Below are 15,687 nucleotides of genomic sequence, written 5' to 3' on the forward strand. Positions count from 1 at the left end.
GTCTCACCCTGGGTGTGAGCAACCTGGGGCCCCATCCAGAGCAGAGGGGCTCATGGTCCCTTCTGTTAGCCCATGGTTCTGGATCCTGGCTCCACATCATCATCTGAGGATGACCTAGACCTTTACCATATAAATCCAAATGTCTGAGGATGGGGCCCAGGGATTGCTATTTTTAAAGGCTCCTTAGATGATTCTGATGGGCAGTCAGGATTGAGAACTGTTATTTCAGGGGTTCTTTGGTGAGAAAGTGCAAGGATCCCTGACAGAGAGCATCAAGGGGCCGGTTAGGAGGCTGTGCCATAGTCTAAGGAAGGTGCACGCATTTTCATCACATAGGGTAGGACCTTTGCACAATTACTCCTGGCACCCCTACGACAGAGGCGTGCACAAGCCGTAGCAAGTGCACATGAACTGGCAAGCGTGTACGTACATCCAGCGCACGAGCCAGGCCCCTTTGTCAGGCAAAGTCACTGTAATGCCTCTGTGGGACAAAGCCTGAGACCAAGAACTGGTGGGTCACCTACAGTCACTCACAGACACACCCGTCAGGTTAGGCTGAACAATCCGTGGACTCAGACACCTCACACTTCCCCGAGGGATCTGTGAGGCCCTTGTTCCTGCTCCCCGTGGTCCTGCTTCCCCGGAGCCTGAAGGCCGGGGCCCCTTCTCCCTTCTGACTTCCAGCTGGGAGCAGGCCCTCTGTCCTAGATCGGAGGGGCACTTGGCAAGGAACAAAAAGAAATTGCAGCCCGGCTCCAGGGCAATACTTTCCTAGCTTCACAGCTCGTTCTTCTTGCTCCCTGGGTCCCCAAACAAGAGGCCACTCAGAAATCAGAGCTCCACAACAAGGCGGCTTTGTCCCCTGGGCCTGGGCTTCCCTGGGGCTTGGGTGAGAGAGAGAGATGAGCGGACTCTCTGGCCACAGGGTCTGGAGAGGAGCTGGCACCTGGGGAAGAGCCACTTCCCCAGCAGCTGGCCGAGCTGGAGGCTTCCGGCTGATGCGGGGAAGCGCCCTGCCCTGCTGCCCTCTGTCCCTGAGAGTGTCTTCTCCCAAGCCCTTGCTTCACAGAGCCCTCTTTTCGTGTGGCCCTGACCCTCACCTACCCTTCTCTGCACGGCACCTCCAGCAAGTTGGAGGCCAGTCCTGGAGAAGCACAGAAGGGGTTCAGGGGTAGGAGCCACACCCCCAGCTTGAGGTTCCAGCTCCACTTCCTCAGAGATCACTGTCCAGAAGGGGAGACCCTAGCGGGCCCAGACCCCCAGACCAACAGCTGGCGTGCAGTGTAGCCAAGTACTCCTCGCCCTCGGACCCAGCTCCTAGAAACAGTAGCCGCACGTAGTAGGGAACTTCCGTGAGGTTCGGTAATTATGAGGAGGCCTCACCCTGCACTCCTGTCTGCATTTCCCACTGAACATCAGTGAAGATCCAGGCTCTTCCCTTGACCTTAAGCCTGGCCACAGATGTCCTCCCTGCCATGTGCTCATCATCCTCATTTTAGTGGACATTTTTTTTGGTTGCTCAGCATCTCTTATTTTTTCTGGAACCAATCCCCCACTACCACATAGCAGTTAGGGTGTTTCGGGTTACAGGTTGCAAAACAAAAACAAAAACAAAAACAGAAATCCAGTATGAATTCAATATGAACAGCTGTGGCCCAAGCGCCCGAGGAAGGGCAGGCTTCAGGGGTGGACTGGTCCAGAGACTTCAGCTCTGCTTCTCTACCACATCCTCAGACATGTCCTCCTCTGTGGTTGGCTGACTCCCCTCATACTTGCAGAATGTCTTTGGCATCCTCATACTTCACAAACGTGCATGCAATACCCAGAAGAGAGAGGGTTTCTTCAGGTGGCCCGGCACTCTGCCAAAAGCAAGGATACTCTTCTTCCAGCAATCTCCAGCAAACTGACTTCAGGAGCTATAGGGACCTAACATCTAATGGGACCATATATCTCTAGGTAGTGATTGAGATGTAGACCCCTGCCCTGAAATGAGCTAATTGTAGAACTTCACCTCAATGGCCACAGTGGTCAGTCTGTGGATAGGCATAGAATCCAACCCAGGTTGATCATAATCCTCCCATAGAGATTTTCTAGCTGAAGGTTAGGTTAAGAGCCACCTCTCTGTCTGGCTGTCATACTGTATGGATCTTAATCTGGGCCTGCCAGCTATCAGTCACTGCTTCATGGAGAAACCATTTGGGGGAATGATGCCAATAATTAGACTAGACAAGAGGCAGAAAGACAGAGTCCTAAGGAGGTGTCCATTCTAGACAATAACCCCAACTGAAGACTTTTTCTTACATCTACATACCCATTGGATGTTTATTCTGGCATCCAGATGGAGTCTGGTATCAGCCCCTCATCTGTATGCAGATATTTCTCTCTGAGCAATGAAAGGAAGGTTTCTGAGTCAACTGTTCTGGGACAACCAACCTACCAGTCTCCAAAGACAGTCAACCTGGTCATATCCTTGCAAAGTATGGACTTGGGGAGCCGTTTACTACCCAGAGTAAACAGACCTGAATCTGTGAAATACCAGCAAGCATGGAAGATGGCACATCTCTGCAACGCGGGAGACTTGGGCAGCACCCACACTGCCCAGCACGCACCTGGGCAGGATTTATCCCATAACCTGGATTGTAAACACGAGAGACGATGGGGTACCCAGCAGCTGAGGGTCACAAAGGAGGCAGTGTTCACAGTGGCCCCATGTTTTCTCCTGCTTTGTTTTTATTCATTTCATCAACAAACATTTTAGGGTATAAGAATACCTTAAAATAATATTTTACCTTTACTTTTGTACTTCTCTTTGCCATCCTTTCTCCCTCTCTCTTGTTTATTTTCCATTCTCCCCTGGCTCCATGGTTAATCTATGGCTCTTTTATAGTGATGTCTTTGCCTCTTTCAATTCCTTCTTCTCTCCCTGACAGATTTCCCCACATTCTTTATGTTGTGGTTTCCCAATTTGCTTTACAAAATAGCTCTGGCCAAGAGCCCTAAAATTTACTCCTGGACATGGAAGAGAATGAAACAGGAAAGACAAAGAAACATGGTATTTTTCTTGGAAGCAAGCTTCTTGTGAGCTGGAAAATTCTATAATCAGACCTATGGACAGAAGGTTAAGTGATAAGATTTCTGAAGTGATAAGATCAACCTCTGAAGTCCCAAGCTCACCAACCAGGAAAACAGTAGGGTCTTTCAGAGAAAGGATTACCAGGAGCCAGCCCTTGGCTTAGGGGACTACAGAAGATGGCAAGGTGTTGGAGGTAGATATTAACTGCACTGAACTGTGAACCAGAAGCTGAACTACGCTAATTTGCTAAAGCTTGACTCAACCTGAGCTAGTGCATGTGTGTTTTGTTTTGTTTTGTTTTGTTTTGTTTTGTTTTTAAATAACAGACTCAAAGGTGTTTTTTGTTTGTGCCTCTTGTAAGGAAAACCTTCATAAACCAGTTTGAAGTAGGAAGGAGTCTATATGTCTTCTAAAATTCTACTAAACTACTCCAAGTTCAATAAATGATGTCCTAATTGTCAAGTCCAAGAGTGTCTTTGTAGCCTTCATCCTGCTTCTCTGCCTCCCAGCCTTTCCTCCTGCCTGCCTTTCCTTCTCCCTTCCTTTCTCTCCCTTTCTCCCTCTCTCCTTTCATTTTGTTTTTTACCTTTAAAAGCATTCCTTTCTGCATCCCCACCTTCCTGAAACGTTCTCCGCCCTTGGCTTCTAAAAAAGTGATCTCTTCTGTCTCGAGGTTTTCTGTCTCTGTTTTTCATCTAGATCACCTTGCTGTCTACTCCCCGCCACCCTTTATTGCCCAGATACTGCTGTCTTTGTGCTTCTTCCCTTCCTACGCTGTCCTTCTATCCACCTCCTTGGCTTTGGTTACCACCTACGGAAGCAGTTCCTCAAATAGTACCTCCAACCCAGCCTTTCTCCCAAAGTCAAGAGCCACATTTCTGACTGCCCAAATGACATACTTACTGGCATTTTCAAGCTTAAGTTGTTCCAAACACAATGTATCATCTTTCTCCAGCAAATCCTCTCCTGCTCCGGTCTTCTGAAGTGTCCTTTATCCACACTACACGTGCGCAGGCAACAAACCCTATCATTCCTGAACTCACATGTATGCCCTTTTTTTCCAATGTCAATACCACTGCCTTTATTCAGACCCAAGCCTTTGCTCTTCTCTGTTAATTACAGCAAGAGCCTCCTAACTGCTTTCCTTTCTGAGTCTTGTCTCCACCCAGACTGTCCTTTACACACAGGACAGTGCTGTCTTGCTAAAACACAAACCTGTTTATGTCGCTGTTAGAGTCCTTCAGCGATTCTCCTCCTGTGCAGAATAAAGCTCAGCCTCTTTAAATAAAAAAATTTTTAAGTTTATTTATTTTGAGAGAGACAGAGACAGCATGAGTGGGGGAGAAGTAGAAAGAGACGGAGAGAGAAAATCCCAAGGAGGTCCCACACTGTCAGTGTAGAGCCCTACATAGGGCTCGAACTCACAAAACCATGAGATCATGACCTGAGCTAAAAGCTTAACCATCTGAGCCACCCAGGCCTCCCTGGCTCGGGCTCTTTAGAATTGAGTCCCTGTGTCCTACTCCGGCACTCGCAACCTCCTCTGTGCACCTGTCCTTAGACTTTTTAAATGTTTATTTATTTATTTTGAAAGAGAGAGTGGGGAAGGGGCAGAGAGAGAGGGAGACAGAAAATCCCAAGCAGGCTGTGTGCAGCGTGGGGCTCGATCCCACGAACCATGAGGTCATGACCTGAGTCAAAATCAAGAGTTGGAGGATTAACTAAGCCACCTAGGCACCCCCTTTCACAGTTTCTTGACCACACCTTCTCTTACCTATTCAGGCCCCTCTCCATGGTCTTTTCCCTTCCTGATATTTCTCCATGCTCCAACCATCACTCACTCTTAGGCCTCATTCACATACTTGCTGGAATCTACCTCCCTAGCACATGGAAATTTAATATTTGTTGAGTGAATGAATAAATGCTTGAAAAATTCTTATTCTTCCTTTAAGATTTGGCTCTATCATCACTGCCCTTAGACTTCCTGTCTCACCCAGGTAAGAGTCAGTGTCTCCCTTTCTTCCATAATAGCATCTATATCTCTTCTTGTAGATTGTTCCAAAGTCATTTTAATGTATTTGATTGGCAACTCTTTATCCACCATAAACTGTGCGTTCCTTGAAGGTAGGGACAGTGACTTGGTTTTCTGTGCAACCCCAGAGAAAAAAATAGATCCTAGGGACGCCTGGGTGGCTCAGTCAGTTAAGTGTCCGACTTCATCTCAGGTCATGATCTCACGGTTTGTGAGTTTGAGCCCCAAGTAGGACTCTGTGCTGACATCTTGGAGCCTAGAGTCAGCTTTGGATTCTGTGTCTCCCTCTCTCTCTGCCTCTCTCCCACTCATGCTCTGTTTCTCTCTCCCTCAAAAATAAATAAAAACATTGGGGAAAAAAAGAATAGATCCTAAACAAATGCTTCTTGACATAAGATGAGATGAACCAAACCGGTACGTCTACAATGGAACATTCCCCAGAGGGTTTTGTTCAGCTCAAATGCATGGTTTTAGAGTCAAAGTATATATGAAGTGGAAGGAAGGAGAGCATCTGACCTCAGTGGGCTGTTCCCTTGCAGAGAGCAAAGAACAAAAGGGCTTCCACTTTGTTGTCCCTGATAATGTGTCAGCAGCAATCAGGATTTAACAACAGTAGTTGGAGTGGGGTCCTCTTGTGTTCTGTGTGCAAAATATACAAACACAACAGCAAAAACAAGTGCGGTTCTTCTGTTTCCTATGTGACTGTGCCAGCAAGAAGCCCATTGATGCTAATTGCATGGGGGAGTAGAGGGCCTTCCTGCTACCCAGGAAAAGGTGAAATAGTGCCATAAGAAAAGCCTGAACTACAAGCTTATGTCAGCATTTATACTCTTTCTAGGACCAGGGACGGGCACATGAAGAGACAGCAGAAGCAGTTCTGGGCCAACCGAAAAGATCTCAACTCACAGTAAGCCTTTTACCAGGAAAAGCCTGTCCTTTGCTGATGCTCAAAATATATGTGACTTAAAAATGTTTGTTCAGTCATGTTAAGGGGCCTGAGTTCCCACCGGTCAATCTGGTGTTGAGATACCCAATCTCTACTCAGAAAAGTTATATAAAGAAGGAGGAAGAAGAAGAGGTGGAGGAGGAGGTGGAAGAGGGCGGAGGGGGAAAGAACACGTGCTAGCTGTCTTGTTTGTTTGCTTCTTTTTAAATTTTTTTTAATGTTTTATTTATTTTTGAGAGACAGAGACAGCATGAGCAGGGGAGGGTCAGAGAGAGAAGGAGACATAGAATCTGAAGACAGGCTCCAGGCTCTGAGCTGGCTGACAGCGCAGAGCCCGACACAGGGATCGAACCCACAAACCGTGGGATCATGACCTGACCCGAAGTTGGACGCTTAACCAACTGAACCACCCAGGTGCCCCTTGTTTGTTTGCTTCTTAACCTCCCAGAGGGTGCACATTGGCTCTGCTTAGAACAATTCTGCTGCCAAACCCATCAGCCTTTACTTGCCATGTCTCAGCAAGGAACACTAGTGCCAAATAGATGAGCTGTGTCCTAGAACCAGTGACATCCCAGGAGGGAGCGGTAGCATCAGGAGATGAGAGGAGGAGCTTGGAATAAGACCTATTAGGGAGCCTGATGGCCTCCAGAAAATGGCAGCTCTGAAAGTATTAACTTCTCAGTGTGGCACATGAGACATCCTCGGGTGTTTTCTAGAACATTTTGGAGTATGCACTGGAGATATTTCATCCAGCAACGAGAATCCTTTGGAGTTGGAGCACTCCAAGGCTCTAAGCAGATGTTCCTTTGCTCTTCTCATTTATTACATACACTTACTTTGGACCACTCTCCATGGAATGGGCAATATTAGTTATCCATCGGGATGATTATTAGCTTGTTTGCCTCTATAAAGCTCAGCCGTAATGTTTTTACTTCTTTCCTTGGAGTCTGCCCATACAACGAACAGCTGGGCGTGTGAGGGCTGAGAGTTCATGCTGGGCAGGCTTGTTGCCGAGAGCGCGGGGCTTTTTGGGGTAGGGATGGCGGGGGGGGGGGGAGGTCACATGGCCCACCGGAAGGGCCTCTGCTGCAATCTCACGTCAGGATTTCTCCCAGTAGAATACTCTGGTTTCTCTTCAGATCGTATAGATCTTTCGCCTTTTACTAAAGATTTCTGTGGAGGATTTCTCCCAGTAGGTCAACTCCACTCATGAAATAAACCTCCATCAGGCCACATTTCAGCAAACAAGCGATCTCAAATAACCATCTTAACATAGCTCATTAACGAGGTATAAGCCAACAAGTTCCAGAGCCAATGTCAGGGATCGTTCAGGAAGGCACAGTTCAGAACATAATCAGTAAGTCCTCTTTGCCTCCATGTAGAATCTTAGGATAGTTCAGTGCTTATAATCAGAGACTCAGTAAGTACCATCTATGGCTTATGTGTCACTGTTTTGTGTTTTATTTGATAACTTGTCTGTGTAGTCACGTGGGAGCTGCAAGCTAGTTTGAGCAAATAGATAATCTCAAATATAAAAATATTCAATCCAGGCGCGCCTGGGTGGCTTAGTTGGTTAAGCGTCCGCCTTTCGCTTAGGTCATGATCTCGCGGTTCGTGGGTTCGAGCCCCGCGTCGGGCTCTGTGCTGACTGCCAGCTCAGAGCCCGGAGCCTGTTTCAGTCTGTGACTCCCTCTCTCTGACCCTCCCCTGCTCACACTGTCTCTCTCTCTCTCTCTCCTAGAAATAAATAAAACATTTCAAAAAAAAAAAAATTCAATCCATCCTACTCATTCCCTGTTGCCCCCCACCTGGCTGCGCATCCCCTTGTATCTTACTAGGCACTGACCCCTCCTCCTTATACAGGTTGCCATTAGTAATGTCCAGTTGGTACACTAGTACCCACCTCCAGGAGGTGGTCAATTGGACCACAGTAGGCAGCCCAGGCCAAACTGGTCCCATTAGAGCCCTTTCTGGGTTTCTTTTCTTCTTTTTTAAACAGCTTCATTGAAGTATAATTGATAAACAAAGAAGTGTACACATTTAGTGTATACAAGCTGATGCACTTGGACATGCGCATATAGCCATGAAACCATAACCACAATTAAGGTAATAAATATATCCATGACCTCCGAAAGCTTCCTCATGTTCTTTTAGGTTTTTGTTTTTGTTTGTCTTGTGTGTGACAGGAGCACTTATCATGAGATCTCCCCTCTTAAGAAGTGTTCTAAGTGCACCATACATTGTTGTTAACTACAGGCACCGTGCTGTAAAGCAGACCTCTAGAACCCATTCTGTTACATAACCGGATCTTTATGCCGATGAACAACTCTCCCGTTTGCCACCCCACGGCCCTTGGCAACCACCATTCTAATCTCTGCTTCTATGAGCCTGACTAGTTTAGAGACCTCATATGAGTGGGAACATGCGGTATTCGTCCTTACAAAACATGAGCAGCGCATTTCACTTAGTGTGATGTCCTCCGGGGCCATCTGTGTTGTTGCGTAGGACAGGGCTTCCTTCTCTTTCAAGACTGATACTATTCCATATGTGCACAGACCACATTTTCTTTTTCCATTGGTCCTTCAATGAACATTTTGGTTGTTTTTACGTCTTGGCTATTGTTAATAATTGATAAGAGGTTAATATCCAAAATATATAAAGAACTCCTACCATTCCAAACAAAACACCAAATAACCCCATTTAAGAATAGATCTTGAACTGACATTTTTCCAGGGAAGACCTAACACATGACCAACAGATATATATGAAAAGGTGCTCGGCATCACTAACCATCAGCGAAATGCAAATCAAAACCACAATGAGATATCACCTCACATCCATGAGAATGATTATTGTAAAAAACAGATGACAAATGTTGACGAGGATGTAGAGAAACTGAAGCTTTTGTGGACTGTTGGTAGGAAGGCAAAATGGTGCAGCTAACTTGAAAAACAGTATGGTGGTTCTTAGAAAAAAAAAAAACTTAAAAATAGAACTACCATATGATCTAGTAATCTCACTTCTGAGTTTATATCCAAGAGAATTGAAATTAATATCTCAAGGAGATAATCTGCATTCCCATGTTCATTGCGGCATTATTTACAATAGCCTTTCTTGGATTTCTATAACAGAAACTGAGGCAGCAAAGGCAATCTTTCTCCTAGTGCAAAGAAAAGAAAATGTGAACAGAGTTTGAAAATACAAATGATCCTATCAGAAGATACAGAGAAGAAAGACTCTTGTCTTCACCAAAGAAAACCTGGTTTTTATTTCTTGAGACGAGAATGGAACTCATGAAGTATTCTAGTGGCTGATGGCACATTTGTGCCAAATATATGAGATCTTTGAGCCCACACTTATATTAACAGTGACCCCAAGCTCATCTAAGCACCCAGCGCTGTATTAAATGTTTATTAAGGGAACATCAGCACACACGGCCCTCTGACTTGATGCGGCAATCTGCCAACCACTTTGTTCCAATGAATCTGTTTCTTGACTAAGGCAGATCTAGCTATATCTGATCAATATGATGATTACGGTCAGTAAAGCTGACCGACATTGTTTAATAGGTCATGACTCTTAGTTTGGCTGACCTCCACTCTTTTTAAGTGGGAAGACAAGACCCCGTACAGGGGAGGCTGAGGAAAGCCTGAGGATCTGGGTTGTTTTTTTTTCCCCCCACAGGAATGGGCATGCCCATTCATGACAGTGTAGAGGATATCAGAGGAATGAGTTGTGATGAAGCATACTAGGGACACACTACATTTCCGAGCACCTTCAAAGTTGCTATTTGTGGTAGATGGATGGTAAAAATGACTCTGGTCATGCCCTGTCTTGAGTTTATGCCTTCGCAACGTGACTTTGTGATTCCTCCCATGAAGAAGTGGAGTCTATTTGCCAATGCACGAATCTTATTTTGGGCCAAAGAATGTGGCCGCAGTGATAGTATGTCAGCTCTGAGCCTGAACATCAAGGGGCCTTTGCACTTTCACTTGCACTCTTGGAACTTTGACATTGCACGTAAACAAATCCAGGCTAGTCTGCTGGAGGATGCAAGACCATGTGAAGGAAGGTCCATTTGCCCCAGCCAAGACCATCCCAGATCAGTGTATAGCCGGCCTACTCCAGCACATTAGAGAGAGACCAGCCAGGGCCACCAGAGCTAGCAACCTGGCCTACAGATGACTTCTAGCATGTTAGTGAACCCCACCGAGAACAGAAGAACCACCCAATTGATAAGTACCCTCATGAACCAGAATAAATGCTTAACTGGCTTAAGTGACTGAATTTTAGGGTGGTTTGTTATACAACAATAGATAGCTGAGACACTTTTTAAAAATGCCAGTCAGATAATGGACTCCACAAAAACACCTGATACACCTTCCTTAAATCACAGTGTAGCACACCGTCAGGGGGGAAGTGCCTCAACTTCTGCAGCACATTGATTCCATTAGATGCCAAGTTGCTCTTGTAGGGAAAGCAAAACTGAGTCTTTGTTGCCTTCTGATCTATACATTTGCCTCTCTGGATCTACATGTTTCTTTGGGAACAGGATGTCAGTTCTGCGGTGTTTCACGCTGACCCTCAAAAGTTCTAACGTGCTAGAAGGATTAGCAAGTCTCTGCCTGGCACCCCATCACATGACTTCTTCCAGGTCGCCCTTTGGGAGCTGTCTCATTTTATAGGTCCTCACTGTGTTCCCCTGCTACCCTTTCCTCTGTCACGGTATTTATTCCGCTCTGGTCCATTCCCCATTCAGATTTTCCCACTCACTGGAGGCTTCAGGAGGACGGCGAGCACATCTTCCTGACCCATCAAAATCTTCAGTCTGGAGCACCGTGCTTGGCACATAGTAGGCACTCAGCAAGTATCTGTGGAGTGAATGAGTGAGCAAACAGCTGCAGGCCACTTCTGCTTTGCCCCCTCCCCTCGTTTGCCTTTCATCCTGTTCTCTCTCTAATTCCTGCTGTCACTTCAAACCTTGAATCCTGCTTCCCATCTAGGTCCTTAGATGTAGGGATCTAAGTAATACTCTTGGCTTGGAAGACAAAGAAATAACACTTTGTATTACAGAATAATTTCTGTCAAAATTGGCTAACATAAGAGAACAAAAGTTTTGCTAGTTAAAAGAGTAAGCTCCTGGGTGGCTCAGTTGGTAAAGCGTCTGACTTACACTCAGGTCATGATCTCACGGTTTGTGAGTTCAAGCCCTGTGTCGGGCTCTATGCTGACGGCTGGGAGCCTGGAGCCTGCTTCGGATTCTGTGTCTTCATCTCTCTCTGCCCCTCCCCTGCTCGTTCGCTCTCTCTCTCTCTCTCTCTCAAAAATAGATAAACATTAAAAGAAACTTAAAAGCGTAAGCTGCAATTGCTGGATAAATGAGGTGACACAAACATCTCTGTACAGTGGCTAGCACATGGTGCAGTTTTCAATTCACGCTATTCCAGTAGCAGCAAGCTGGAGGCAAGCAACTGAGCACCAGCCTACCCAGTACTCGGTGCTCAGTGCTGTGGGACAGACACAAGACATAATGCAAACAGGCAAAGGCATGTTCAGCCGGGACCCAAGGGCGAGAGCTCTGTCACATTCACCATCCGTTCCCAGTGACAGGAGAAACTTTCACGGGAACCAATTTCTGTCCCACAGTCTGTTGACTTTTCAAATCCTCTCAACTGCATTATAGAATATTTAGATACCTTCTCATAACATTCTCTGATTGTATAAGCCCTCATCTCCGTGTAATAGGAATGAAATTTCTAGCTGCCTCAGGTACCTGAAAGGGCAAAATTCAAATTCCCTGACTTAATAAGAAACGGACTTTATTTTATGCAAAAACACAGAAGCCAAGCCCGGCACAGTCATGGTGTGGTATCCCTGAGGTGTGTTTATTCCATTTTATTTGCTTATCTGCGGTTCAGTTTTCATGGGTTTTATTTACTTTTTTGCAAGGTCCAAAATCTTTCTGAGATACACCTTAATGAAGAGTAGTGAACCACTTAAAAGGTTTATAAGATGCTCCAGTAATGGGAATTAGAAGTCATTATCTTCGGTGAAGGCAGCAAATGGTTGTCTGAATTGAGTTGATTTTGGTGATACGTATTATAATGGAACAAATTACTAATGAAGTGCTAAATTACTGGAAACATCCCTGTTACTTATTAAACACTTTGGTTAATTAGGCCAGGAAAAATAAAGAGTTGAGGTGCATTTTAATACCTCTTTTGAGGCCAGGTCAGAAGTGAACAGATGTGAAAACCGGAAGCCCAGCCCAAGGGCACCCTCCCAGACACAGGCTCCCGGCAACCCACGGGAGAGGCTCCCGGGAGGTGATGCCAACCTTCCAAGTTCTAAGCAAACCTTGCACTGTGAGCAGACACCCTTCTCTGTCGAAAAATGGGGGGCCCTGGCCCATCATGCAAAGTCAGTACCGGTTGGTCTTTAATGAACACTGTAAAATGCCTCTGGAAGTGAAGGAACAGGGGCCTGGGGAGGCAAATGTGGAAATTCAGTACAGGAGCATGTTTAATACTGTCTGTTGTGAACCTGTGTTTTCGAGTATGACCCAGAGGAGAAGCGTGGAAGCTCCAGAACCCACTCTTCTCCGCTCCCCGCGCCCCCATCGTGTTCTCTCTTTTGTAACCTGATTCTGGAAACTGACTTCCCATCTTGTTACCTGTGCCCACGTCCTTCTCTTGACGACCAGCCTGTGCTTCTGGTTTCTGAGACCAGGACCCTGACTCTGTCTGGCTGCTAGGATCCTCAGGGCTTGACTTTCTACCTCTCAAATCCCAGCAGCTTATGATGGATAAGTTTATGGGCCAGGGATGCTCAGATAATCTGGTTAAACATTCCTTCTGGGTGTGTCTGTGAGGGTGTTTCTGGAAGAGATTAGCATTTGAATTGGTGAATTGAGCCAAGCAGATGGCCCTCCCCACTGGGGGTGGGCATCGTGGGATCCATTGAGGGCCTGCAAAGAACAAAAAGGCAGAGGCAGGTTGAATTCGCTCTCTGCCTGACTGCCTGATCTGGACCACGGTCTTCTGCCCTCTGCACTCCTGCTTCCCAGGCCGTTAGACTCAGCCTGGAATCCGTAGCGCTCGGCTCCGCGGCTCTCAAGCTTTCAAACTACAGCACCCGCTTTCCCGGAACTCCAGCCTGCGGACGGCAGATAGTGGGACTTCTCAGCTTCCACAACCGAGTGAGCCAATACCTTATAATAAATCTCTTTCTAGATGCAGAGGTAGAGATAAAGGCACAGATATAGACATACTGTTGGTCCCGTTGCTCTGGAGAACCCTGCTGATATAGAGCCCGTGTGCCTTCTGATGACTTTACCTGATGCCACCTCCCTGAATGCCTCTCTCTCGGCTTCCTGAGGGTTGTGTGCTCCCGGGTTCTCTGCCGTGGCTCTGAGCTGCCCGCTGAGACTCTCTCCTCTCCTCCTGTGCATATCCCCGGTGTTGGCAACCAGAAATTCCCCCGGGGGCCAGGCTCTGTCTGCTGCATCGTATCCACTTCGGTATCAGTGGATGGGTTTGTCTACTGCCCTCTATCCACCCACAGTACCCCGTGACAGTTGGATTTCAGGTCCCATCCACTGAGCGGTAAACAGGACACAAATGCAGAGTCAGACAGTCATGATGCCAGCCCAGAAACTGCCAGTAACTAGCTGTGTGCCTGGGGAAACCCATTTCACCTCTCTGAACCTCTTTTTTCTCAGCCATTTTCCACTTCCATTGACAGAGGGCTACTAAGTGTCAGAAATTCAGGAGACGAAGAAGGCAAGGTCCTTGCCCTCAGAGAGCCCATTTGAGCTAGGGAAACAGTCTTGTAAATAAACAATTACCAAAAAACGTGAGAGAGGTGCTAAGGATGACAGAGTCAAAATGTTATGAGAATACTGAGAAGAAAGCAGTGAACTCCGGTGGAGGGGGCCGGTGAGGACCGTACCGAGGAGGTGTTTGAGCAGACCTTAGGGATGAGCTGGCACTAGCCAAGGGGTCGAGAGCCTTCACGGCCGAGAAAATAATGTGTGCCAAGGGGCAAGGGCAAGAAATGTAGGAGAAATGCTAGAAACTAAGCGTAACCTGGAATGACTGTAAGAGGGGACAAGGGGCCGGCATTGAGGTCAGGAAGCGGGAAGGAGCTGAATAATCAGAGCCTTTTGTGTCGGGTTGAGGAGGTTGCATTTTTGCCTACAGACAATGAAGAACCGTCAAGGACTTTTAAACAGGAGAGTTGCTGGAGCTCATTAGCGTGTGTAGAATAACTCCAGCCTGTCTACGGAGAATGGGTTGGAGAGGCAGGAGGCAGAAGTAGGGAGGTCAGCGAGAAGGATGCGACAGGACAGGTAAGACATAGAACGTAGAGGCAGCGCAGGAGGCAGAGGAGTCTCACAATGAAGAACTGAAGAGCTTGGTGATTAATTTTAGGTGAGGGAGTGTGTAGGAGAAGCAGATGCCAGGTCACCCCAGAGATTCTGGTTCGGATACACTGATGGCGATAGAGGGACTCGGAGGGGAAGGCTGAGTGGGGGACTCGGTGGGGACCACTGATTTCTGCCTCGGACCAGTCATGTTTGAGGTGCCCAAGAGGCAGCCAGGTGAAGGCGCCATGGCTGGAAGACACACTGCTTCGGAGCTGAGAGGGCTGAGTTAGTGACACACCTATGAGAGCCATCCGTGGAGGTGATGAGCGCACGAGGTTGACCAAATAGAATGCACCCAGTAAAAAGAGAAGAATGAGAAGGCCAGAGCCTGGGGACAAAGCTGCACTTAAAAACCTGCCGAAAGAACCAGCCAGACACTGAGCAGGAGATGTCAGGAAACTCAGAGAACTAAAAGAAGGGGTCACCAAAGCCAGGAGAGGAAAGGTCCCCAGACGAGCTGTGAACGGAATCCGAGGGGTGAAAATGTAAGCGCTAACTGGGGAAGTGCCCATTGGTTTGGGCAACTGGAGGGTTATTGATGACTTTGCAATGAGCCGTTTCCAGGAATGATACATAGAAGATGGATTACAGAAAGATGAAGGACAGGGAGAGGGGATATAGGCTACTTTGCAGTCTGTGTGGCAATGACGGGAAGGTACAGGCTAAGGGGCCGGCTGGCGAACCACACAAAGTCACAGGAGACGTGTGAAGTGGAAGAGATTGTAAGCACGTGTGCAGCGAAGGGATTGGACTAGGTGGTCCCCGAGATTCCTCTCAACATTCTTGTCCTTTGATTCCAACGACTATGTCTAAAAACATGGGGAAGCAGTCTCCGGCTTCTCGGGGGTTCCCAGCACAGCGGGAAATCTGACCTGGAAGTGATGGACGCGGTTATTAGGGCTTTCTGCCTGCCTGCCTGTCCCACCCTCCCCAATCCAGGGCTCTCTGATGAGCTCCGAGCCAGAGTGACACTTGGGGAGGGCTCACTAGACTCCAGGGCACCCAGACCACTCCAGATTTGCAACCTGTGTTTCCAATCTATCAGCCCTTCTCCTCCAGCTTTTACAAACGGAGGCTCCCCCAATGTAAGAATCACCTAAACTATTGCTTGGTATTCCTTGCAAGGTCCTGGGAACCAGAGAAACCATGCCCAGAGCCAACTGAAAAGAAGAAAGCAGAGAGAATGAGCGAGAGAGGGAGACGGAGAG

At 47.2% G+C, this 15,687-nt stretch overlaps 1 pseudogene; it reads left to right on the forward strand.

Annotated features, from left to right (window-relative positions):
• Positions 1-7,170: 7,170 nt before the first annotated feature.
• LOC120229935 lies at positions 7,171-7,262 on the forward strand (annotated as a pseudogene).
• Positions 7,263-15,687: the final 8,425 nt, after the last annotated feature.

This window comes from Hyaena hyaena, unplaced genomic scaffold (assembly GCF_003009895.1).
Source record: "Hyaena hyaena isolate Hyena2069 unplaced genomic scaffold, ASM300989v1 scaffold_36, whole genome shotgun sequence".
In the NCBI taxonomy this organism is placed as follows: Eukaryota; Metazoa; Chordata; class Mammalia; order Carnivora; family Hyaenidae; genus Hyaena; species Hyaena hyaena.